The following is a 26,180-nucleotide window of genomic DNA, read 5'->3' as shown; positions in this document are numbered from 1 at the left end:
GCCATGAACCAATATATTACATAGTTCAATGAAAAGGAGAAGGTGTAAGAAATGTAAAGTCAGCTTACTTCCCACTGGTCATTTCTGGCTAGAGTCTATAAAAATGGTAACCTTGTAGCATAAGTTACCTGCAATGGCCTCTTTATGCTGCACATAGTGGTAGGGACTTTTCTTACTGTGATTATGGTTTGAGCCCCCTCAGGTATTTACGCTGGTTTCCAATGACAGCAAACGATCCACTTTCACAACACAGGTTAAATTTATCTCTAAATAAGTTATTCTCCTTCCCTTGATTTACTCTTCCTTGCACTCTTATCAAAGTATCTCGTTCTTCACTGACCCCAACAACCCCCAGACAGCTCAGGGCTTGAGCTTCACATCTGAGCACCCCCACAGTAGCTCTGTGATGGACCTCCACGATTCACAATCTCCCTTTGGCCCATTTAAAGAGCTAGAGGACAGAAGTAGGAACTGAGACATCAGAACAAGTGAGCAAGGGAGCTTGAGTCACCACCATCTTCACATGTGGCCCGCTGAACAGCACCCTTGCTGACCCCTGTGACAAACCAAAGGCAACATATGGGTCAACCGCACTCCAGAAACGGCTTCTGCCTCTCCTGCAGCCTGACACTTTGATCGCATTGTGGTTGCTCTAAAAGCTCTAATGCAGAGCTCTGTGGATTCTTCTCTTTACTATGTGGTTTGAAGCTGGGCAGAGGGGAGGAGACGCTGGAAAGAAAAATTGCCCAGCACACCATGACAGCTGTATAATTAGGCAAGCCAGGCCAGTGCTTACGGCATTTGTCACTCAGCAATTGTTCACACTCCAGGTTCTAGGGCCGGTTGCTTTGAACAATTAGGTGATGATAATGTCTTCATGTGACCTGAGCCCAGACAACATTCAAGTTCAGATACACCAGGCAGAATCCCCGGTGGAGTAAAATGAGGACTACGTTATTTTCCTAGGGCTCACCAGTCCATTTGCCATAAAAATTAAATGTGGCTTGTAAGGAACTTTTAAATATTACTAAAAGAACATATTCAACAAAGGGAGAGCTCTAGGAGAAATTTATGAATTTTTGTCCCCAAAATTTGTTGTTCAAGATAGGTGACTCTGTTTGTGAAAAGACAGATTTAATGTCAACTAAGAGATGGTGGGCCAGAGCCTGTGTGTAAGTTCATGTAGCTGTCTTAGCTTCTTCTGGCTTCCATTAATCCAAAAGAGAATTTCTCCCATTTTTAAAGAGGTGAAATGCCATTAACTTCTGGCTATTTTGTTACACTGTTAAGTAATGTTTTCTCATCCCCAATCAATGCTTATCTCCTCCTTTGGTTATACAAGAGGTGATAGAAAAAGGTTAAATGTCATCACAAAGCTTCCTCAAGCCTTCTGCCTCCACCAGGCCCCTCCCCACAACGTGTCATGCCTCTGACACTGTACTATTCCATGACAAGCCGTCATCCCCTAGGACACTTAGGTACACAGACGAGACATCATTCCCTCTGTTTCTCACTGTTAAGATTCAGTTAATTCATGTCTGCATCCAAGCTCCTTTTGCCCTAAATCATATTACCGTTTGGACTTCCAATTTGTTTCCTCTAATGACACGACCTTCACATGGCCCACTAGTAAGAATCAGGGTTCTTTTTCTCTCATTTTGCCTTCTCTGACATTCAGGATCCATCATCATGCACCATGCTCTGGACTGTACTGGGTATCTTGTAGCAACGAATACTTTAATACTAGCTGCAGACCAAATACAATATAAGTATTTAGAATTTTAACCTGCAATTGACTCCTGTTTTGAGAAGGAACCCAGCTCTTCCTTTTATCAAAAAACTGTCCCTTCTCTACCCTTCAAAGTAGGTGCACACAGCTTTTCTTTTTGCACAGTCACTCCCTTTCTTGTGCCCCATCCCCCATGGCTGAAGGGCATGGGGTCCAAGGCTGTCAGTCAGATTCTCTCACCAGGGAATTTGGAAGGGAACTGAGGATGCAGGAAACCCTGAGATGATGTCTGCAGCTTATGTGAATTTGGAAGCTGTGGAGCAGCTACGTGTGTAAAGAAACAGAAATGACCTGTTTACTGAGAAAAGGGAGGAAGTCTCAATAGAGAATATAATACAAGAGGCAGGCGTCCTCAGAAGGAGCAAGAAAAGACCAGAGGACTTCATTCCAGCTCTCCCTCCAGCCCTTTGGGGACCATTCTTCCTATACTTTTATGTTCAGGGAGATTTCCCTCTGATCTAATCAAAACTTCTAAGGTTTTATTAATCCTACTTGTTAAATTGAGAGGGGGTGGATACTGTTGTTTCTTTTGACATGGAGGTGAAAGTTTTATTTGAAAATTTCCAAAGAGGAAATTGTCTTTGTTTTGGAAAATACCTTGATGAACTGCTTGGATTAAAAGGTGAGACCTGAGGACACGGCAGGTGTTCAGGCTACAAAGGAGAGCGCTTAACTCCTCCACAGACCTGGGTTTTTTTTTTCTTCTCTAAGAGAGGGGATAAAGAGAAGAAACAGAGGAAAGAATAAATACAGTTACTAAGATGGCTCCAGGCTACATTGAAAAAATCCCCTGGTGGAGTTGTCAGGCATTTTGAGCATGATGATGGCTAATGTTCAGTTTGAAATTCTTTGTTTGCTGCTGCTAGGCAAACACTTCCCTTGCCTACACCCCACCCTCCTGTCTTCTATACCATGCATGCTTTGTTTGCATGTGTGATTTTTTAGAGATCAAGCAATGGGCTGAGTTTCACACCTGTTTATTATGGTATAGAATTAACTATGAGGGAGCAGGAACCCAGGTAGTGAGCATGATCTCTTGGTCTAAACTTCTACATAGTGTGAAACAGGGACTTAAGACCATTTTATTAGAACCCACTGAACTCTGCCTTATGTGAGCAACACCAAGAACCTTGATTCAGAGATAGCCTCTCCCCTGCCTGTAAATTCATTTGATTTTCAAACATATTAAGCATTTCTGTATTTGATTCTAGTCCTTGTGGATATGTAAATCAAAGCTGGGTCTAAAAGCAATACTCCAAACCCATTCCTTGCAGAGGTTTTTGAGGTCTTGCTTTGTACTGGAGAAATACCCAAGATGAGGATTGCCGGTTGAAACAAATTTACTCAGTGGCTCATGAACATGGAGCCAAAATATATTAGAACTGAGATTTCATTTAAAAAATATATTTCTTGCCTTCCAAAAAGATTCATGCTAGCTTTTCTTCAAATAGTAAACTCATCTAATGCTTTTAAAATGTGATTTCGTTTTGCAAAATTGATTTACAAGTAACTTTTCAGGAATCCATCTATTGCCTAAGGAGATGTGTAGCTGTTATGCAAAGCACTGGACTTAAATATGTTAAGGAATAATCCCAGTCCATTATTTCTTAGCCTATCTGGTGGGTATTTGTGTTTGCATTAAGCTTTTTTTCCCTTCTTTGATTTACATTTACAAGACAATCAAGGAGAGATGACGTGAAATGGTTTTTATTTTTTATTTTTTATTTTATTTATTTATTTTTTTGAGTAGTTTTTTTTTTTTTGAGAGGGCATCTCTCATATTTATTGATCATATGGTTGTTAACAACAATAAAATTCTGTATAGGGGACTCAATGCAGAATCATTAATCAACCCCAAGCCTAATTCTCAACAGTCTCCAATCTTCTGAAGCATAACAAACAAGTTCTTGCATGGTGAACAAGTTCTTACATAGTGAATAAGTTCTTACATGGTGAACAGTGCAAGGGCAGTCATCACAGAAACTTTCAGTTTTGATCACGCATCATGAACTATAAACAATCAGGTCAAATATGATTATTTGTTTGATTTTTATACTTGATTTATATGTGAATCCCACATTTAATTGAGTAGGTTTTTGATTAAGCTTGAGGATGGAGAATGGGGAGAGCTATTGAAGTTACTGCAATTTCCAAAAGGTCAGGGAATCTCTAGCCTATGTTGGTGACTAACTGCAAAGAACGAAGATTTAAAAATGCATTTGACAGCTTAAGTAAAGATAATGCTAATTACAAATAATAACCAATTAACACACAGGGCTCCTCAACCAGATACCATCTGTCTGGCCCATTCACACTGGTCTAGAGCTCTCTAACAGGAGCCCCTCTAGGGTGGTACTCTGTCACTCTGTCACCAGCTAGATGCCAAGGCTCCCCTTATTAACTGCTTTTCCCAGGATTGTTAGCAGGGTCTGTGGCTTGAGTTGACCATTTGCAAAGTTTTCTCTAAGGTGAAAGAATTTTTTTTTTTTTTTTTAGAGGGCATCTCTCATATTTATTGATCAAATGGTTGTTAACAACAATAAAATTCAGTATAGGGGTGTCAACGCTCAATGTACAATCATTAATCCATCTCAAGCCTAATTCTCGTCAGTCTCCAATCTTCTGAAGCATAACGAACAAGTTCTTACATGGTGAACGAATTCTTACATAGTGAATAAATTCTTACATGGTGAACAGTACAAGGGCATTCATCACAGAAACTTTCGGTTTTGATCATGCAATATGACCTATAAACAATCAGGTCAAATATGAATATTCGTTTGATTTTTGTACTTGATTTATATGTTGATCCCACATTTCTCCTATTATTATTATTATTTTTATTTTTAATAAAATGCTGAAGTGGTAGGTAGATGCAAGATAAAGGTAGAAAACATAGTTTAGTGCTGTAAGAAGGCAAATGTAGATGATCAGATGATCAGGTGTGTGCCTATGGCCCAAGTATTAATCCAGGCTAGACAAGGGCAGCAAGACATCCACGGATGCAGAAGATTTCTCTCAAAGCAGGGGGGGTGAGGTTCTGAGCCTAACCTCTGTTGATCCCCAAATTCTCACCTGATGGCCCCCCTGCGACTGTGCCTGTCTTAGGTTGTTCCTCCCTTGAGGAATCTTACCCGTCTCTGGCTAACCAGTCATCTTCCGGGGCCATACAGGGAAATGTAAAGTTGGTAAGTGAGAGAGAAGCCATATTGTTTGCAAAGGTTAGCTTTTTACTTCTTGGCAGATTTATGCCTTGTGGCTTCTATGCCCAGCACTTGTCTCGAGGTATCTTTACCCCTGGAGGAATTATGATACTCGGTAAATTCGATATGAGGCACGAATTCTATTTAAGGGTTGTAATTAGGAAGGAAGAAGAAAAGCTATAGATGTAGCATATGAAGGAAACATGGGAGGATTGATTATTTCTTTGACATATCTTCTTGTATAGTACCTTAAGTATGTATAGGTTTTAAACTACTAACTAATTTGCACACACATATTAACATAATAGGAATACGGTGACATAAACAAAGCAAATCTATAATTACCATCCATCTCCAGTGAAGACAAGAAAACCATTTAGGCACCCTAGGCATTTGTGAAAATTTATCTATGATATGATGGATATTGTCCAACTGTACTTGAACCATTAGACAAATTAAAGCAGCCCATTTCTGGGATCTGTTCACATCCCATATGTTCTTTTAACCATAGATAGTCTATAGTCATGAGATTTTGGAGTGCTACAACTTGCACCCCTCCCAACTCCTGGTTGAGTTCCAACAGTACAGATCCGGTCAAATTCGTTGTCTCACTGTATGCACATGCCAGCCTAGACATCTCCCTCCTCATTCCTATGGCAAGTCCAGGAGATGGTGGGCTGGATGCAGCCACAACCGCAGCATCGTCCGGATCCCTGTGGAGGCTTTTTGATGATCATCCCCCGGCACAAGTCCTCCAGAGAGTGCTGATGCCGGAAGCTCCTCCTCATATCGTATCTTAGTTCATTTTCTGGGTATCCAAGCTAGGCCTTGATCTTCTGCATAGAAACAAACAGACCCTTTGCCCACACTTTCACATGCCCTCTATACCACTGTGCAGAACTCATTGGAGGTCAGCACACAGTAACTGCTTTTTTTTTTTTTTTTTTTAATTAAGAGAAAGGAATATTATCAGAAAAGAGTACCTCCATAGCTGATCATCTGACACCCTTTAAGTGATCAACATTAAGGATATTTAAAGCATGCGTTGATCTTTGATTTACCAATAGTTTTATCCTGTTAAGGAGTAATCCCCCTTTTCTTTCTTTCTTTCTTCTTTTTTTTTTTTAATTTTTAATCTACACTTACATGAAGAATACTATGTTTACTATGCTCTCCCCTATATCAGGTCCCCCCTAACAACCACATTATGGTTACTGTCCCTCAGCTTAGCAAAATGTTGTAGAGTCACTACTTGTCCTCTCTGTGTTGTGCAGCCCACCCTCCCCTTTCTCCCTCCCCCCATGCATGCTAATCTTAATACCCCCCTTCTTCTTCCCCCCCTTATCCCTCCCTGCCCACCCATCCTCCCCAGTTCCTTTCCCTTTGGTACCTGTTAGTCCATTTTTGGGTTCTGTAATTCTGCTGCTGTTTTGTTCCTTCAGTTTTTCCTTTGTTCCTATACTCCTCAGATGAGTGAAATCATTTGGTATTTCTCTTTCTCCACTTGGCTTATTTCACTGAGCATAATACTCTCCAGCTGCATCCATGTTGCTGCAAATGGTTGGATTTTTCCACTTCTTATGGCTGAGTAGTATTCCATTGTGTATATGTACCACATCTTCTTTATCCATTCATCTACCGATGGACATTTAGGTTGCTTCCAATTCTTGGCTATTGTAAATAGTGCTGCGATAAACATAGGAGTGCATCTGTCTTTCTCAAACTTGATTGCTGCGTTCTTAGGGTAAATTCCTAGGAGTGGAATTCCTGGGTCAAATGGTAGGTCTGTTTTGAGCATTTTGATGCACCTTCATACTGCTTTCCACAATGGTTGAACTAATTTACATTCCCACCAGCAGTGTAGGAGGGTTCCCCTTTCTCCATAGCCTCGCCAACATTTGTTGTTGTTTGTCTTTTGGATGGCAGCTATCCTTACTGGTGTGAGGTGATACCTCATTGTAGTTTTAATTTGCATTTCTCTGATAATTAGTGATGTGGAGCATCTTTTCATGTGTCTCTTGGCCATCTGTATTTCTTTTTGGAGAACTGTCTGTTCAGTTCCTCTGCCCATTTTTTAATTGGGTTATTTGTTTTTTGTTTGTTGAGGCATGTGAGCTCTTTATATATTCTGGACGTCAAGCCTTTATCGGATCTGTCATTTTCAAATATATTCTCCCATATTGTAGGGTTCCTTTTTGTTCTATTGATGGTGTCTTTCGCTGTACAGAAGCTTTTCAGCTTAATGTAGTCCCACTTGCTCATTTTTGCTGTTGTTTTCCTTGCCCGGAGAGATATGTTCAAGAAGAGATCACTCATGTTTATGTCTAAGAAGTTTTTGCCTATGTTTTTTTCCAAGAGTTTAATGGTTTCATGACTTACATTCAGGTCTTTGATCCATTTTGAGTTTACCTTTGTATATGGGGTTAGACAATGGTCCAGTTTCATTCTCCTACATGTAGCTGTCCAGTTTTGCCAGCACCATCTGTTGAAGAGACTGTCGAAATGGTTTTTATTTTTATGAGCATATGGAACCACATCAACCACAAGGAGTAGAACATGGCCATGACTCAGTTATGTAGGTCTCCCCAGCAGAGTGAAAATTAAATGGGTATTTTGTCCCCACTTTCACTTCTCATGATAAAGTAATGATGTCTGCTGGACAGTTCAATCATAAATACAAAGTAGTGGTTGCACCTACAGTTGCTAACATTATCAGTGTAACTTGAAACCAGTTTAAATGTACTTAGACTTTGGCTAAGCTTTTGGGGCTTCATTTGTGGTTAAATGCTGGCAACTGATATGACCCCGATTAGTCAGCCAAAACAATGAAGAATGGCCCAACCCACCTCTTTTGGGACTCCATGGGAATATATCACAAGAGTGGTGAGTTGGAATTTAGATACCCACTCCTAAAATCACAGTGACACTCAAGGCCATGTCATATTTGCTTCCAGTCATTAAAGCTATTAACAAACATATTTAACCTATTTGGTAAATATAACCTGGTCACTATCACTACCCTAGCTTGCTCTTGCTCTCTCCTGCTCTCTCTCTCTCTCTCCTTCACATACACACACCACACACACACACACACCATCTCTACTCCTCAGAGGGTACAAATTGGCTGGACATTACACAAACTCAGCCCACAGATGAACTTTGCTTGGTTTGTATTTTAGAGATCCTATTGTTATAAAAGCCTTTTAATTGACATTTGAAAATTAGGAGACATCACAAAGAAATTCACATTTTTAGCTCTTCTTTAAAAAAAAAATCTGGCAACACTTGGCAGGCATGCCACATGGCAAAAATCAGTTGGAGCTGAGATGCAAAATTCCCTACGAGCCCTCTTGGCTTGGCCACAGTCCCCACCACACTCCATTATTTTCACTCAGCCCACATCACACATTGAGCTCCCTAGCCTCCATGGGCCTCTGGGTGGGCAGCTTCCTTTCTCCAGTATTTCTCTCCCCTGTGCCTCTGAAAGCACCATTTCTCTGAGCTCACTAAGGGCTAAGTTGCAAATGAAAACAAAAAACAACAGCTAAGCGGCTTCAGTCAGAGAACCTCAGGAAATCTGAGTCCCAATATTTACCTTGTATACTTTAAAAAATTCAAAGTATCCCTATATACAACCATAGCCTTAAAACACAGGTGTATAGCACTTAATAATGCAGATTCTAACCATAAACGTATTTAGGTCTTTTTTTTTTTATCTGCAATACAAGGTTTCACCTACCTAATTGATTTTAATCCAATTGATTGAAAAAAAGTAACATAACTGTTTAAAGTGATTCTCTTTGGGAAACTAACACGGAAGTAGAAAAAGACATTTTAAATATACACAGCTTAGCATCTAGTTTGAAGAGCATTGTGCTTTATTGTGTGTAACAAAGGGTTAAAAAGTTGATTGAAAGTTTGTAAGAAAGAGCCTGTATTAATAATAGCTCTGGCTATGTTTGGAAAATAAAGACTGTTATTTGTAGGAAAAAACTCACTGTAATCAAGCATTGGATACAGTCAGCGATGCTAAGGTGTTACAGCTATATACTTACAGCTGTAAAAGACCTATAGCATTGAAATTCCTGGACCAAAAATAATAGTAATAGGTTTGTTATTGTGCCTCTGAAATACATAATCCTTAATCCGTTTTCTTTTCCCATCGAAGCAGTGTTCTGTGAAGCAGGTTTTCCAGAGGGTTCTCCTATTGTTCCTTGACAAAACATACTGAATTCAGGATATGGTTTGCATCACAAAAATGTTATTTTTACTTCAATTAGGGATTGTAATATTTTACATTGAGATTTCCCTGGTATATTTAAAGTAAGCCTCACTGAGAAAATCATATTTTCACCTCACTTTTCAGGTGGTTATGCATTTAGTAAAGTACATCTGAATGACAGTCCTTTCTGTGGAGCTCCAAGTCCCCTGAAACCATTTCCTTTATTCTCACCAGACACATAATGAAATGCACCATTATCCTGTTTCAAATGAGAAAAGTAAAATTCTTAAGTGATTTGCTGAGTTCATATAGCAAATATGAAAGAAACAGATTCTTGAGATTGAAGGCAAATGGTGTATCCAGTTCTGATCTTGATCACCTCCAAATCTAAGAATCTTTGTAGACCATTTTAAAATGAAACTTGTCTGCAGAGAAGGGCTACAGTTGGTCTCACAGACTAGTGGGAAAGGAGATAGGCTTTGAAGGCAGGTTACCTTGGAATGGAATCCAGCTTTGTGAATTTAATCTCTTTAAGTCTCAGTATTCTCAGCTATAAAATGGGTGTCATGATCCTTTGCCATTCATTTGGGCAAGATTTAAATAAGGTGATATATACTTGTTAAATCTGTTGAAGCAGACTAACCTCGCCTACTTCAGTAGTTAAAGTCATTAGTTATCGATTATTCAGAATAATTAGTTACTCTAACCTACTAGTTTTCAAACTTTAGCATGCATTAGAATTGCCTAGAAGACTTATTAAAATGCAGATTACTAGGTCCCATCCACAGTTTCTGATTCAGCAGATCTGAAATGAGGCCTGAGAATTTGAATTTCTAACAAGTTCTCAGGTGGTGTTGACGCATCCAGGGGCACCAACTTTGAGAACTACTGTTTAATATTGTTGTTAAATCACTAAATATAATGGCTGGCATAGTAGCCTCACCCCCAAAAGTCATCATTATTTCATTATCTATTGAAATTATATGGGTAAATGCAAAATTACTTACAGGTCTTCAAAAGGAATTCTAATGAAAGTAAGGATAAAATAACAATATCAGATGTACTTTAATTCCTATTTTATTCAGTAAATCATAGATTTGGCAGGCAGAACAGCGACTTGTTGTTTATGAAAAACAATATGCTGACTTCACCATTGCACTATATTCCCGTTTCTACAGGTAATTCTGTGATTTCCCAATTCTGGTGATTTAATGGTACTCATGAAAGAGATAGGTTCACCTTTTCTACTATAGTCCCTTGATACAGGTGATATTTGATTGCTTTTGTATGACTGCATGAATAACTATGGTGTTCAGAAATGATAATACTCTTTCTTAGACCAAGTCAGAAAGTATGCATTAAAATGAATTAAAAAGAAAGAAAACCTGCATATCTAAAGTTAAAGCATGACTAATGCATTGGAGAAATTGTTCAACACAGTTCATCCCGGTAAAAATATTACTTCTGTAGCTATGCCAAGGTTAGTGTCATGCTAGGTTATCTGCAATTCAAGGGCCAGATGTGTCTGTGCATGTGGGCGTATGTGTTTTTATGTGTGTGTATACATGAACTTCCCCACCCACTAAAGAGTTATAGACACTCCCAGGCATGACTTTATGGAAAGTTTTCCTTACAGAAAGCTATGTTCAGCTCTCAGGGCACTTTGGGGTAATTTTGTGCCCTCTTCATTCTTTCCCTATTTTCTCTTGACACTCTTTGTTGAGCTAGCTACTGTTTTTCTCCAACCCGCTAGGTTTTCAATAAGTTTCCTGTTGTGCACTGGGATAGCAGTGCTCATGGAAAATCGCTTTGCCTAGGTGATCTGAGCCAGCTCCCTCCCACTATTTTTTTTCTTAATAATTTAGAGACAAGTAATGAAGTGCTTACAGTGCAAGAATTTATTCCAGAAGACTCCAAACCATTCACTGACATTTTACAGTTTAATCCCAGCTTCAATTTCATAACTGGAGCTCAAAGCAGAAGAGGTACATGGAGGTGTGTGCTTGAAAAGACATTTAGAGGCTTTCATTTTAAGATTTCAAAAACATTAACCAACATACTCACATTGTCCTAAAATGCATATGGAAAACTAGTACAGTATGCTTTACAAAGAATTTGTAAAGAATAGTTCAAGAATAGTTCAATAACTACTTGTGAAAGTAATGAAGATTGAAATCAGAATTTTCACAGGATCCTATTATTTGTAAGGAAAACCTTGAGAGTTCAACCAGTTCATTTTCTAGCCTCCAGACTGGACTCTTTTATCAGACAGAGTCACTTATGAAAAATATCTGTTTTGGCCCCAGTGTCAAATTTAGTGATTGATGGTGCTTAGGCAAAATGACAACAATTGTATCTAGCACATCACTCTTTTAAAAGCTTTATGTGCATTAATTCATTAAAGCCTCCTCCTCCTAATAAATCTAGACTTAAGTTCTATCATCATCCCCCTCCCACCCCTGCTTTCTATTTCAGGAAGCTAAAACTCAGAAAGGTCAAGTCAGTTGCCCAAGATCACATAGCATGTGACTGGCAGAGCCAAAATTTGAACACAGGTATTGTAGATCAAAAGACATTCACAGTAGAAGATTATTGGGACAGTGGGGAAAAGAACACCCTTACCACTACCACCACCCCCATCAAAAAGAAAAATAAAAAATCCTCCCCAAATTGCATCATGGGAAAAATAATGAAATACATTTAAAATAAGCCTAAACTCTAGTCACTTCTTTTTTTTACTCGAATGGTGATCAAATTCCTTTCTAGTATCCCAGGAATGTTCCCAGGGGTAGCTGACACAAACAACACCCACTGCCCAGAATTAGCTGTGCTCTCCCAGGTGACTAGTCAGCCTTTTTACCTCATCATCTTAGGGCCTGAATTAGGGCAGGGACTTGAAACCACTATGCCTCAGGGCCACTGCCCTTACAAGGCCTACCTTCCGGCTATCACAGCACTCGCTGCTGGTCCAGAAGCACAGAGACAAAGCCATCAAGAAGGAAAAATCCTGGAACTTTACGTTCCTCCAACCAAAACTCCATCTCTCTAGTATGACAGCTCCATTGCACGACTAGAAATGCAATTTAAACCTTTTCAAATACCGGAAAATTGCTTCTGAGTTTAGAACAATGAGAAAGATTGGTGTCAGCAACACAACCAAAGAAAACCGGTGCTGAGCTCCATCCTTCATGGAATGAACGTTTTGTACAGCTCAGGGCACCCATAGAGTCCAAACGCTGATCTCAGGTCCTGGCTTTGGCGCGCGAAGCATTATAGAAATCCCTTTTACCCAGTTCATTATTCCATGCACATTTATTGAGGGCCTGGGACAAGCTGGAACCTAAGATGGTGAAGATACAAAACTCATCCTGGAGGAATTAGGAGTTCAGACCTCTCTGTATAACTACCCCCGACTCCTTCCCAAGGGTAACATGAGGATTTCTGAGATATGAAAAATGTGGGAAGGAAAGTTTCCGCCAAGCCCCGATCCTTAGAAAAGCAAACGTCGTCGCCACAGTACACAACACACGCTCCAGCGTCGCCCCCTGCCAAACAGCCGGCCAAGACACAGACTCGGCAGGGGCGCTGGGGTCTCCAACTAATGGCCCGCTTTAATTCCTCTCTTCCCCAAACACTTGTAAACTTTTCTTTCTGGAGTCAACCCAAGCTCTGCAGAATTTCCAGATCTGTGGAAGTGCAGCATGCAAGCAGCCCATTTCCTGACAATGCTGCAAAGCTTCAGGGAACACATTTTGTTATTTCCACATTTATGAGTCCAGCCGAAGTCCTGCGCCTGACTCCCGACCAGGCCGTAGCCCACCTGGGAGAGCCACAGGCTTGGAGAGCTACAGGAGGGCAAGGCACGCAACAGGGAGGGAGCATGCGCACAAAAGTTCATAAACGTGAACATTCCAATGGCTGCCTCGACAGGAGCACTGGCATCCAAGGGGTCTCTAAAAGGGACTGAGGTGTGAAGCTCATTTTCTGAGCCCTAGTCAAGACTCTTCCTGTGATAATGTTCTGGCACTGGTGCAAAGAAAGCAAAGTTTTGAGAAATGTGGTTCAAACTAAATGGCCCATTCTCTAAATGAACTCTTTTTTTCTTAAAGCAACCTGAAAAATGAGGCCAAGGGACGCTACAATATTTCAACAATAAAAATGCTCAGCACTTACTATATACACAACATCGGGCCAGGCACTTCAAATGGTAAAAATAGAAACGGAACCAGAGAACAAATGATTTTTGAACAACTGTAAGGTGTCAGACATTGTGTTAGCTACCAGAAATGCAAAGACAGATAAGACATGGCTCCAGACATTTGAGGAATTTTTAATCTAGTTTTCGAGAAATCATAAGGGAATGAAATCTGGCCATGTTGACTGATGGTATTTCAGAATAAGAAGTTCTTAGGTCTATACTTTATTTCTATTTTCTTGAGAAACATTGTCAGTTGGTTGAAGTGGCTTATCAAAAAAAGAAAACGTGTTTTTGTTAATGTGATATAATGGAAGGAGTCTTCTCCATTTCTAAATTGCAACTAAAATCCTTAAATGAAGGAAAACAAACTTTTAAAAGGTGGGTAAAGAACAAAAAACTATAGAACTTCACTGAAGCATTATGACTGTTGCTACCTATGTGGCTGATGATGTTGTATATGTGAAAGTTGGTATTTGTTATTAATATGTATCATGATGTCAAATAGGACTTTACCTGCTGTCTTTGCATTTTAACTAAGGCCCCAGCTGAGCACCTAACAGTAAAATTCCCCAAATTCCACTTTCAAGGAATTATGGGTCAGCCACTTCCCTAGGACTTACTAAGTGGCACCAGAGCAGAGCCAGCCCTATGGACAACACTTGTCTTTCCTGCCACTCCAGTACCTTTGAAAGGAAGACTGAGGGCTGAGAGGAGTTGGACTTCTGGGGGAGGGCGACATGGATGAACACAGGTTAATCCCTCCCTACTTTACTACCAAAGGGTTATGTAAGCATGTAAAACATACAGTTAAAAGTGCAGAAGCCAGCAAATGGGGTTCAGAACCTGGCCTTCTCCATTTTGGGGGATCTTGCATGAGAGATTCAACCCCTCAGAGTTTCTGTTTCCACATCTGTAAAATGAGTATCATATAAATGCCTCTGAGAGTCACAAAGTTACAAAAAAGTATGTAGAAAATTGCTTGCCAACAAGGGCTAGTTGCATTGTTTCAATGAAAGCTAGTCTTCAGCTTCCCTCTCCTCTACTTTCCCATGATAACACCCCAGATTTCTTTGCAGACAGAATGAGAGACTGTTTAAAAAAATACCTTTGAACCAAACTCATGAATGTGTATATGGACTTTGGGCTGGAGGGAGGAGAAAGTTTCAGGTCCTCAGAAATTATTTCTCCTCAATGCTCACACCCCTGGCCTCAACCTAGAAAAGGAAAATGGTAAAAAGGATTTAGGCTCAGGACAGGAAAGGATCAACTCTTAAGGAGTTCAAGGAAAAGGAAATTAATGTATGCTTTCTTCTTCCAGAAAAATCCCAGGTACAGGCAAAACTGGCTCAAAACAGAATCAGTTTGAGTATAAAGAGGGAAAATAAGATCAAACAAACAAGCAAAGATATAACATTCAACTAAAGAACTATGTGGAGAAGAAGTAAATCTACCTTCTTAGTCCTGGAGATGGTGTGGGGAATTATGGATGAAGGGTACATTAATGAGTCTGAATTCTTCTCTTGCATCCTCTTGAGCATCCTTTGGACATTCCCCAGTACAACAGATCTGATACAGAGCAGTTGCCATTCACCTAGTTATCCAGTAAAATGTACTGAGCAACTACCATGTGCCAGACACTGTACCAGGTGTCACATATACTTCAGCACATTCTAATACATATGGCTCTGTAGGACAGGAGAGGAAATGGTTGACTCTGTCAAGGGAGGACTCACAGTACAAACAATTCCTAAAAGAAAGACCATTAACTAGTTATGACATTAAAAGGTAGCAAAGCTGGATGTATTTTTAAACATTTTATGAGAAAAATGACCCAGCCTGATTCACATGTTCCTTCTTATTTTAAGGGTGTCATGGGTATCAGCTGGGTAAGGTTTAGAACTGTAGTGAACACTGGATGACCGAAATTGGGCAATATCATTTGTCTCTGCATGTGTTTTTGTATCTATGATGGGAGTGGGGAATAGTGATAGGTCATCATAAGCTGCTCTAAGGAATGCCACACAGGCCCTCAGTAGTTCTCATTCAGAAGATGATACCACCCCACTGGAAAGCTTGATAAAATTGTGAGGGTCTTTTTGTTATCAAAACTAAAACTGGGGGTTACTACTGGTATTTAGTAGGCCATAACTACTAAGGTTTAAAGTCAAGTGATTCACAGACCTGTCCCAAAGAAAGGAGTTGAGGGAGAAGAAAAAGAACACCAACAATATGCTGGATACTGACATAGGAACTTTGACATATAATCTAATTTAAAACAACCTGTGAACTCTTCTACCAAATATATTAACAGCTCTCCCCCTGAGATGTTTTTCTGAGTCTTAATCAGTATCTATCACCAGATTCTTTCCAATGAACTAGGCTTGCCTCTCAAATTGGTACCTGAAATTGACTGTGAAAGGATTTCACAGACCATTTAGATTTTTTTAAGGTACTTAAGAGGAATCATGTCATACAACACGAAACACTGAAACATCAAGCAAGAAAGAACATAATCTCAGAATGAAAGTCAGTATTGAATGCACTTGGCATTATACAAGGCTACTGGGTTATCCAGTACTCCTCACTCCATCACAGGGCACTGACAACCCTGTCAAGGTCCATGTTCCACCTGTGGGTCAGCATTCAGTGACCACTGACCTAAAAATCTTGGGCAATTTGATCTTCCCAAGACTACTTTTTAAAAAAAATGAGGCGAAAAGTCAAAGACTAACTCATGGTTCAGGGAAAGCAGAAAGGTCCCAAACCAGTGACCCTGAGCAAAGGAAAGAGAGCTGGGTGGGAATGACAAAAGGAGAAAAGTGGCCATCTTTAAAAAACAGAGTGTCTGAGATCTCCTGGAGTTTTCCTCTGCTTTTTAATAGGATTATTAGAATCAGAAACCTATCCCTTGGAAAATACACACCTGAAAAGTACCATTTTCTTCTTTCTACACTTTTTCAAAAGCTTAAAGGCTTTTCTCTGACTCAGTCTCTTGTGATTTCTGTAGGTTTTTCCTTCTTTCTTTCTTTCAGCCCGTGTGTTCCACTCTCCACCCCCCACCACAATATAACAGCAACATTTTCATGGCCATTTTTCAGTACTAATCTGACTTACCAGTGGCTCCTTAGAACTAACTCTGCAGTTTGGTAAAGACAGTCAGTCAAGGCTACCAGCAGTAGAGGCAGAGTTAACTGGCAGCAGACTGGAGAGTCCATGGGCTTCTGAATAAGCAGGGGAAGCCTTGTTTGGATCCCAGCTAAGAGTGCTTCCCTTCCTGGTGGCCATTACTTAACCTCTTTGAGCTTCAGCTTCTTCATCGGCAAGATATGTTTAGCATTATCCAACTCACTGGGATGGAGATGAAATAAAACTGAATATATCTAGTGTAAGTTGCATTCAAGAAATGCTAGTTTCTTCCTCACCTCCTTTCTCCCCCTTTTCAGGATTTTTCAGAAGTGTTCTGCTGTTTGCCTATTTTGTAGGTTTTTCCCAGTCTTTTAATTTTTTCATCTCCTGTCATTATACACTCACTGTATCAGAAGACAGGCAGGGCCCTACAAACAAGACCCACTGGTTTGCAAAAATTATTTTCAAGCACACCTCAGAACTCACAGCCTGCTTCTTCTTGCCTTTCAGATATATTCCCAGATAAGAGGCCTTAAGCTTCACCTCAACATCCTAAATGAAAAATTTTCAATGGCCCCTCCAACTGGAAGACTAGAACGAAGAGGATTCAGCATAATTTTATCTGGATTGATATGATTTCGGAGGCTGTTGTTTTGAGGGAGTTGCTAATTTTTTGGATACTAGATAAAAACTCATTTAAAAGAAGTAACAATTAAGTCAACATAAAGAAACTAATTCTGTTCTGGAGCATGCCCTGCCCTGCATGAGGTCCTTGTCCATCAAAACCGGCCCTTTAATTAGGTTCTGGTTTTTTATTATTTATCAATTGCTGCATAACAAATTACTCCAAAACGTAGTGGCTTAAAACCACAAAAAGAGTCTCATAATTTCTGTGAGTCAAGAATCTGAGCACAACAAAGCTAAGCACCTCTCTTTCAGGGTCTCTCATGATGTAGTCAAGCTGTTGGCCAGGGCAGCTATCACATCAGGAATAACTGAAGCTGAAGAATCTGCTTCCAAGCTCACGCATTTGGCTGTTGCCAGGCTCAGCTTCCTGTTACATGTACTTGCCCACAGGCTAGCTGAGTATCCTTGTGACATGGAAGCTGCTGGTCTAAGTGACGGAGAGCCAGAGATGCCCAAGACAGAAGCCTCGTTTGATACCTATCCTTGAGAGTGAGATTTCATCACCTTCTGCCATATTCTATGTGTTACAATCAGATTAACAGATCAGCTCACACTCGAGGGAAGGGAATTACACAACAGTATACCAGAGGGCAGGGACCATTGGAAGTGTGAATACCAGAAGGAAGGGACCACTGGAAGTTATCTTAGAGATTGCCTACCACAGCTATCATTTACACACTAGTATGAATTTTAGATGTTAGTGTTCATCAGGCATCTCAGTCCATTCACACTGCTATAACAAAATACCACAGACTGGGCAGCTTATAAACAGTAGAAATTTATTTTCCACAGTTCTGAAGGCTGAAAGTTCAGGATCAAGGTACCAGCATGTTTGGGTAAGGGCCCTTCTCTGGGCTGCAGACTTATCATTGTATCTTCACACAGTAGAAGGGCAAGGGAGCTCATTCAAGCCTCTTTTATAAGGGCATTAATATTTTTCATCAATCACCTCCCAGAAGGCCCTACCTCCTAATACCATCACAGAAGTATTACGATTTCAGTAAGTGGATTTGTAGGGAACACATACACTCAGATCACAACACAGCAGGTGTTCATTTTAATTGTGGGAGGCTAGTTTCTGCCCACTTTGGAAGGAATTTCAAGCTTATCTGATGAAGGCAGAAGTTAGGTGGTGCAGTAGGAAATAATGTGGGAAGGAGGAGGGCAAGGATATGACTCGTGGTAAAAGTGAAAACATAGCCGTGTTTATAGAGTTCTACCTTCTACTAGTCATTATGATGGGCACCAGGCAGGTGGGGTTATATAAAATTCACTCGCCTTCCCTAAGGTACAATATATTTGCTCTTGGCTACTTCCCCCAAACTTCCACCATCCCACAAGGAAAATTAACTGAAGAAAATGTCTCACCCTGTTTGAAGACCAGAGGCAGAATATTGTAGTGAATGCAACACAAGTCTCTTGTACCTTCCCAATCATAAGCATGTCATTTGAACTCTCCAAATCTTAGTTCCCTCCAGGAAAAAAATGGCGATATAACCCAATCTATCTCACAGATGTATACTGAAGATGATAAAGGGCTTTAAAAATTAAAGCACCATCCAAAGAGAAGAAGATGTGATTATGTAATTTGGGGGGGCACAAAGAGAGAACCAACTCTTGACCTCGCCCCATCTTTCAACAGATAGGTGCAAACTCCCATTCGTCATTAGACATTTACAGAAAAAGTCATTATTATTGAAAGTGTGAGCCTCTCAGCAATACTCCCTTAGTCAAGATAACCTAAACTTTATTATGGTAACAAACAACCCCAAAATCTGCGTGGCTAAAAACACAAAGCGTTACTCCTCTCTCATATTTGATGTCAACTCCGTGGTGACCGATGCTCTGCTCTGTGTCCTATCAACTGCATGTGTCTTGGGCAAATGAAGCAGCCGTTGATCCATGCAGCAGGGAAGGGAATGAATAGAAACTCGCACACCAGCTCTTAGGTAACCGAGAAGTGACACAGACTACGTCCTCTTTCGCTCTATCATCCATGGGGGGTCCTATGACGGCCAAGCCTAACTTCAGAAGGCAGTGAGTCAATCCTCCCATGTGCCCAGGAAGGGAGGGGCACTGTGAGCATCAGGAAGCAGCACTGCCTTTGAGAAAATGAAGGGTTTATATTTCCAAGCTACAGGAGACAACCTGTGACGGAGTTCTAATTTGGAGGCAAAGCCCTCCTATTTATAAATCACTTAAGGTTATTTTTTCCTGCAAAATGATTATATAAAATTATTTTTTATTTTGGAGAAACATAGGGTTTGTTAGAAAATCTTATCATCCATCCTTCCTGCAGTATGGTGCTCTGCATGCACGTGTGCATGTGTATGTGAGTGTGTTCTTGGGATGCTGGGAAATGGAAAGACATGACTGGTTTAAGGTCAAGTTTAGTCAATGCTTATAAGTTTCTGTTTGCAAGGTTAATGACTTAGACCCTTCTAATTGAGCAGCACTGAAAGTTGTTTATAAACTCATTCGTTCAGCTGCATCTGTTTTAGATCGGCTTTCAAATCGCAGGCTCCTTGTACTCCCTCCCCAAGCTTCCTTTCCCTGGATTGCTACCACCATGCTAATCCAATGAACACTCAATGGAGCCTCCATTAGTTCTGGCTTCTAGTCCCATTTCTTCCATAAACTAACTATTGCTTTGAGAAAGTTGATTTACCTCTCCAGGACTTATTTCTAAAATGAGGGAGTGAGCTGGGAGAGTTCCTTCCAACTATAGCTACTTATGGTCTGAGGTCAGGCTGTGAAGCCAGAGACACACATGTTATGTTTTTTGCTCTTTCCTGAGTTTCTCCACTACTGAAGGAATTATCGTAGCAAATGCATGGACTCCTAACATACAACAAAATGCCTGTGAAGGTCATTGAGAAAATGGAGGGTTTGTATTTCCAAGTTACAGGAAACAACCTGTGACAGAGTTCTAATTTGGAGGCAAAGCCCTCCAATTTATAAATCATTTAAGGTTATTTTTTCCTGCAAAATTATTACTTTTTTTTTAGAGAAATTATTTTTTATTTTAGAGAAACATAGGGTTTGTTAGAAAATCTTATCACCCATGCTTCCTGAAGTGGTTCTGTGTACAGTATACAATCTGTGAATGCATAGGCAGTACCTATCAACCTATTATTTCCTTAGATCCCTCCTTGTCATCTTTGGGGTACAGAACCTCAACAGAAAATGCAATTTACATGCATTCTGCTTTTAAATTTTGCTCCTTACTTAAAATGAATATACACAAGATTGAACACTATTCCTTCTGGTTATACTAACAGCAATTTAAGAGGTTTTCTTGAGGTGGTGATGTTACTGATTTTAACCACAAGTCAAGAAAGTAACTCTTATGGCTTTTAATTGTTTATCCTTCTAAACATTCCTATTAGCACATACGTAGTAATTAATGGATTCAAAACATTTTGGAGCACTCTTCTAAGTCAATAGGGCCATATTCATTTGTATGGTTTTGTTGACATGAGGACATTGAAGAAATTATTTTAGTGGAAGTAAAATCTTTCTTGGACATCCAGCTATGAAGAGTTTCCTGAAAAGTGACTTCAGAGACAAGTTAGTTTTGACTGGAAATGTTTTCAACACCTTAAAAATGGTTGATATCAGATTCAAGGTCTTTCCTGACTTTTTTGGTAACTTACAAAGTTAAATATTTTGGAGTCATGCACATTCTGATTCAAACTTTAGTGGGCTAGTACCATGAGCAACATTAACTCTCTGAGCCTCAGTTCCTCTGTCAATAAAATGGAAATGATACCTAGCTAACAAATTATTGTAAATGGTAAGTAATTAACATAAGTAAAGGCTGAAGTAGAGAGACTATACATGACAGATGACCAAGATCTTCCTTCACACAAAACTATTGGGATAAGGTTTGTATGGGGTAAGGTTTGCAAAGTTATGCATATCAGCCCATTCCAAACTTGTAGCAAAATATTAGGTCAGGCACTGTAAGAGCAAGGTAGGAAAAGGATAGACTGATTTAGGCAAATCTGTCTCATGGGTAAAGTCAACTACGTATTTGGATTTTGTCATAATTTAGAGTGTTTTGAGCTTCCTATTGATCACTATGTTGGTAATATACATCCCTGTTTTACTTTATTCTCTGACTTCATTGGTGCCATACCGTACACAGAACCAGAGTGTGTGACTGCAGTGGGAAAGGAATGGATATGAGGCACCTGTCTTCCTATGTACTCCAGTGTTTGGCTGGCCAGCATGTAAAATAAGGCATATATAACTCTTTCTATAAATTTTATAAACAACTTTAGCAATTCATTTTCAAGGATCAAACTTTTCATCATCATTCCAATGATAACACCAAGAAATGCCCTTGTAGTCACTTATCATATCTGAATTAAGCCATATATCATCTGGTACTTCCAATGTTTTTAAATAGAAGTTCTAAGAAGCTGTTGAAAAATTAAAAATTTCACCCTAGCAAAATTATGTCTATATTTCCAACTTAGGACCTAAAAAAAATTCTTAATTCCTATTCATCAAGCTCCTAATAAATTTTTTTTTATTCCATGTCTTCAGTTCTTCCCTAAAATATCTTCATAATTGTTTCTCACCATTTTGTGAGGCAAAGAATCAAACCAACTTTTCCTGAGTTTCATATCATTTTAAAAAGCTCACCTCAGGGTTTCACTTGCAGGTCGATCTTCATTCTCATCCATTAAGATTTGTTACTTTAATACAGTTATCCCTTGCTTACATGTTTTGGCTTTTCTTGCCAGTTCAGTTTGGTTTTCTCAGACCTCAAGCAAAGAACCACAGACTCTAAGTGCTAGAAGAGATCCCCAGTATTCTCTAGTCTTCTTCCTACATGTGAGGAAACCAAAACCCTGAGAAACCACTTGAACTGTACCTTCTAGCTCCCAATCCTTTGTAGTAAGAACTGATCTTGACTACTCTTCTTTCCGGCATAATACGAAAAATAAAAGAAAAAATTACTTGTTTCAACTTGCACAGATAGTTATGATTCTTTGAATTATTTCCTCATTCATGATATTTGGGTGTTTGAGTTGAGGAGCAGTATGGAAGGGAACCAGGGGAGATTAGAGACGGCATGCAAATTCCTCCCCAAGTTAAAAATCAGAATGGTTCACATGTAACTTAGTCATTTAATCTATCTAACAGGAAGGGGAGGTAACTAACAGGCTTATTTCTTTTTGTCCAAGTGCCACCTACAGCTGTGGTCTGTGGTAATACGGCTGGTACAATTAGAAACCAAAATTAGAAACCAACCAACCACAAGAGGAAAAGGCTCTGGAACAACTTTCGGTCCTGACCCAGAATTTTCAGCCAAGAATACTGCAGGAGCCCAGGCTTCCCTGCACATATGGTCTCCAGTCTGCAGCTCTCTGAACAGTGGGCAATCTTCACATACCTCACATGCATACCTGGAAACTTCCATGCTCCTTTAACTGAGACTTTTCAACAAATCTCAGAGAAAAAGAAAACTAGATAACCAGTCACTTAACTAAGGGCCATAACTCAACTCATATTATTAGGGTGTCATCAACAGTTCTGCTGCCATGATACACTACACTCGAAATACCCACGTGTTTTTCATCAGAGCCACTGATAGGAGCATCCCTGACATTGAGCTATGGACTTTATTGTTATTTTAAAGAAAAATTATTGTCAAATACATGAATTTTAAAACATCTGTATCCATTGTGAATTCCTTTTCCTCAAGAAGTTTCATCAGTGAGAATTACCATTGAAGACCCAAGAATTTGAAAATATTCATAAACTCATATGCAAAACCCAAACAATTTGTCAAAGCCATGGATTAGCGGGTGAAGGAGAGGAGGTTACAAATCAGTCGTGCTGATGATCTGGCCTTAGAAACACCAAAAGTTAAAAGGACCCACTGGATTTGCCTCTTCCTATCCAATTGTATAATGATGTAAGGAAAAACTCCAAGATTCACTATCAGTTTAAAATTATTTTTTTTATGGCCCTTGGGTTATGTGAGATATAAATCACTATGTTCATCCTCCAGAGAGCTACAGTGAATTAGAGAAACACTTCAGAACCCCGGTGTCCAGATCTCTAGCCCCTTATTCACCAATGACACTCAGCTGGGTCAATAATACTTGCTTTCTAAAAAAATATAGGGATGTGATATTACTCCTTTATTAAAACAGCCTTTTGAGTGGGTCTGTTTATGTGAATTTTTAAAAAAACATTGTGTTGGTGAATTATGTTACAATTATTGAAATTTCAAGGAAGGAAAGCATTCAGGACTCATATTTTATGATCATGTCCCCAAAATATTACTGTTAGTGTCTGATTTATCAACAATCTGCTGAGGAGATGATAATCTTCTGTATTTTTATGAGAGCAAGAAGAAGACTTGAGCAGTTATTATATGACAAGGCACTGAATTATGTTTATATTATATTGCTTCCCATTGCATTCAAATTATCTTGAGCAAAAAGGGGGGAAGGGTAATTGTAACAGTACAACCTCACTTGTAAAACATAGAACATTCTCTTTAAACAGTTACTTGCTCAATGCAAGGTTCTGAGTGACACTTAATATTGTGGCTGGACTTCTAAGTAAGCCAAATGAACAACTCTCACTTAATTACAAAAGGTACGTCCTGTGGATTTCAAACTACAAAATGATGGCATGGAACAGAAGGGGAAAGATACCTGGAGGATGGGAGCATGTGAAATCCTCTTGTTTTTATCACCATAGTTAACATGCAAAATCACCACGACTCCTGATGCCCATGGTGTTCACTCAAACACTGGTAACATGTGGGTTTGAATGATGCCATTGAAATCCAGTTTGGGTTTGTTGCTGATCACATGTCTCTGATGTGTTTTAGGCAGAGCATTCCATGACCCAGGGACAAGTTTAACTCGAACTACGCTGTGGTTTGGAAGAGCATGACTGCCAGGATCTTAACGCACTTATACAAACCAGGGCTGGGTCGAGTGTCATTCGGTCTAGTGTGTCATTTGGTATCACTGCAAGGATAGGAGGCAAAGGCTATTTTAAGAACAGTATGGTTTTTGGTGATCTCTGTGAAGTTTATGAGTAGTCAGAGACGAGAACATAAAACTTGCTCTACACATGTAATTAAAATACAGGGTAAGTAAATTCATGCGTAAGTAATAGGAGAGCAAAGTGGAGCCAGGGGATCATAATAAGTATCCTGGTTGAAGTGAAAAGCAATTTGTGGTGGGGCTTTCAAATTCCTACTTTAGTGGACAGATTTGGAAAGCTCACAGTCTTCCTGGCAGGGTAGGCTTACTTTCATGGCCCTTTCATTTAAAAAAGGTCTCTAAAAATAGCAATTGGGTTTGGTTTTGCTTTTTTGTCTAAGAGAAATCACACAGTTTTATAAAATGAATCACTGTTTTTTAGGAGCAAATAGCTCAGTTCAACAGTAATAAGCATGCCTCTCCTCCATCCACTGCGAGGAGGGGAGAGGTGGGGGAAGTTACTGGGCCCTAAACTCCATCATCTCCCACACTTTCAACTACGCCTATCAAAGTGTGTTCTAAATGCAGATTTGTGAAATGGAGACAACAGAGGAGTGGGAGAGGACTTACAAAAGACAGATGTTTCCAACTATCCTGGAGTTTGTTGCTAAATGGACCAAACATCAGTATGATGGACTGAATTATTCCCTTTTCCTGGGATAGTGTGGTATCAGGAAGCACCCATCCCTGCTGTTCAGAAGGGAGTAGTTGGGATGGCTCCATTGTTAACCATATGATATGCTACTGCAAATTGTTATTTCTAATAAAGCCTATAAACCAAACCCTGAACAGCCACAGACCAAATTTGTAAAGTGGATGGATTTGGGAAAGAGAGCAGGATATGAACAGATTATGAAAGAACAAAAGAGCCTCCACATGGTTATGTATTATAAGTGATCTGTAAAAAGAATAATCATGTAAAAATTCCTACAGATGGGCCATGGCCTCCAGAATCTCAGTTTCCAAACCATACATGCATATTGGGAGGAGAATAATCTCCCTTCTTTTTAGGTGAGCTATTAGCTTAAACCATAAACTATACTGAACTGAAGAACATTAGAGTAGAAAGGGCCTTAGACCTCATCCTGACTAATATCATCATTTCCTCTCCTCCAGGAATAAAATCTCCAAAGATGCAGAGCAGACAACTTTCAAAACTGCAGACCAATCCTTCTGTGCTGGAAGTGGGATATCACAGTTAAGAGAAGAGCACGGATCCTGGATCACACAGATTTGGTGTCAGATCCCAGCCCCGATGTCGCTTAACCTCTCAAACTCTTAGTTTCTGTCAGGCCAGGATAACAAGATTGAGGTCAACAAAGGCTGCTCAGCCATTAGTGTGGCACCAGCCCCTGCAGAGGCAGCATTAATAAAAAGGAATGTGTTTGAATTGTGTAAAATGAGAAGCTTTAGGAAAAAATTAAATAAATACCTTCAGTGCATTGGCAAAAAAAGAAAAAAAAACGATATTCTGGTGTTCTGGTGCTGAAGTTTTCCCCCGAACCCTGAGGTTTTCAAAACCTGTCTTCCAAGACCACAGGAGCAAAGACGTTGAGAGGGTCACATTCCAGTACCTCCTCATACACACGTACTAGCTCCATCAACCAGAGAATCTTTGCTACTTTCTCTTTTACATATTGGGCTTCTGAGTTATACCCCATGCAAGAACATACATAGATATCACCCTCACAGCCCTGTCCAAAATGCTTGTGGAGGGAACAGCATAGAGCTAAATATAAGAATCTGGACAGCCTCAGACAAGTCACTTACCACCTCTGTACCTCACTTCCAAAATGAAAGGTTTGGGCCAACAACCACTTAGACATCCTTTTGGTGCTAACTACTTCCCCTTTATACCCTGAGGCACAGCCCAGGAATAATGAGAAAAAGCCCTTTCCTTTCTGTTCCCGATGGAGAGAAGCCATGCCATTCT

At 39.8% G+C, this 26,180-nt stretch overlaps 1 long non-coding RNA gene across 1 annotated transcript in view; it reads left to right on the top strand.

The window, feature by feature from the left end:
* LOC140845027 (uncharacterized) overlaps positions 1-25,553 on the top strand; it is a 93,590-nt gene extending 68,037 nt beyond the window's left edge. Inside the window, exon 3 of the long non-coding RNA XR_012123637.1 lies at positions 25,364-25,553. This is a non-coding gene — a long non-coding RNA (uncharacterized lncRNA). The remainder of the gene's footprint in view (positions 1-25,363) is intronic.
* The last annotated feature ends 627 nt before the right edge of the window (positions 25,554-26,180 follow it).

Source organism: Manis javanica, chromosome 2, assembly GCF_040802235.1.
Source record: "Manis javanica isolate MJ-LG chromosome 2, MJ_LKY, whole genome shotgun sequence".
Lineage (NCBI taxonomy): Eukaryota > Metazoa > Chordata > Mammalia > Pholidota > Manidae > Manis > Manis javanica.
The sequence above is the reverse complement of the archived record's forward strand: the minus strand, read 5'-3'. Positions and strand labels throughout refer to the sequence as shown.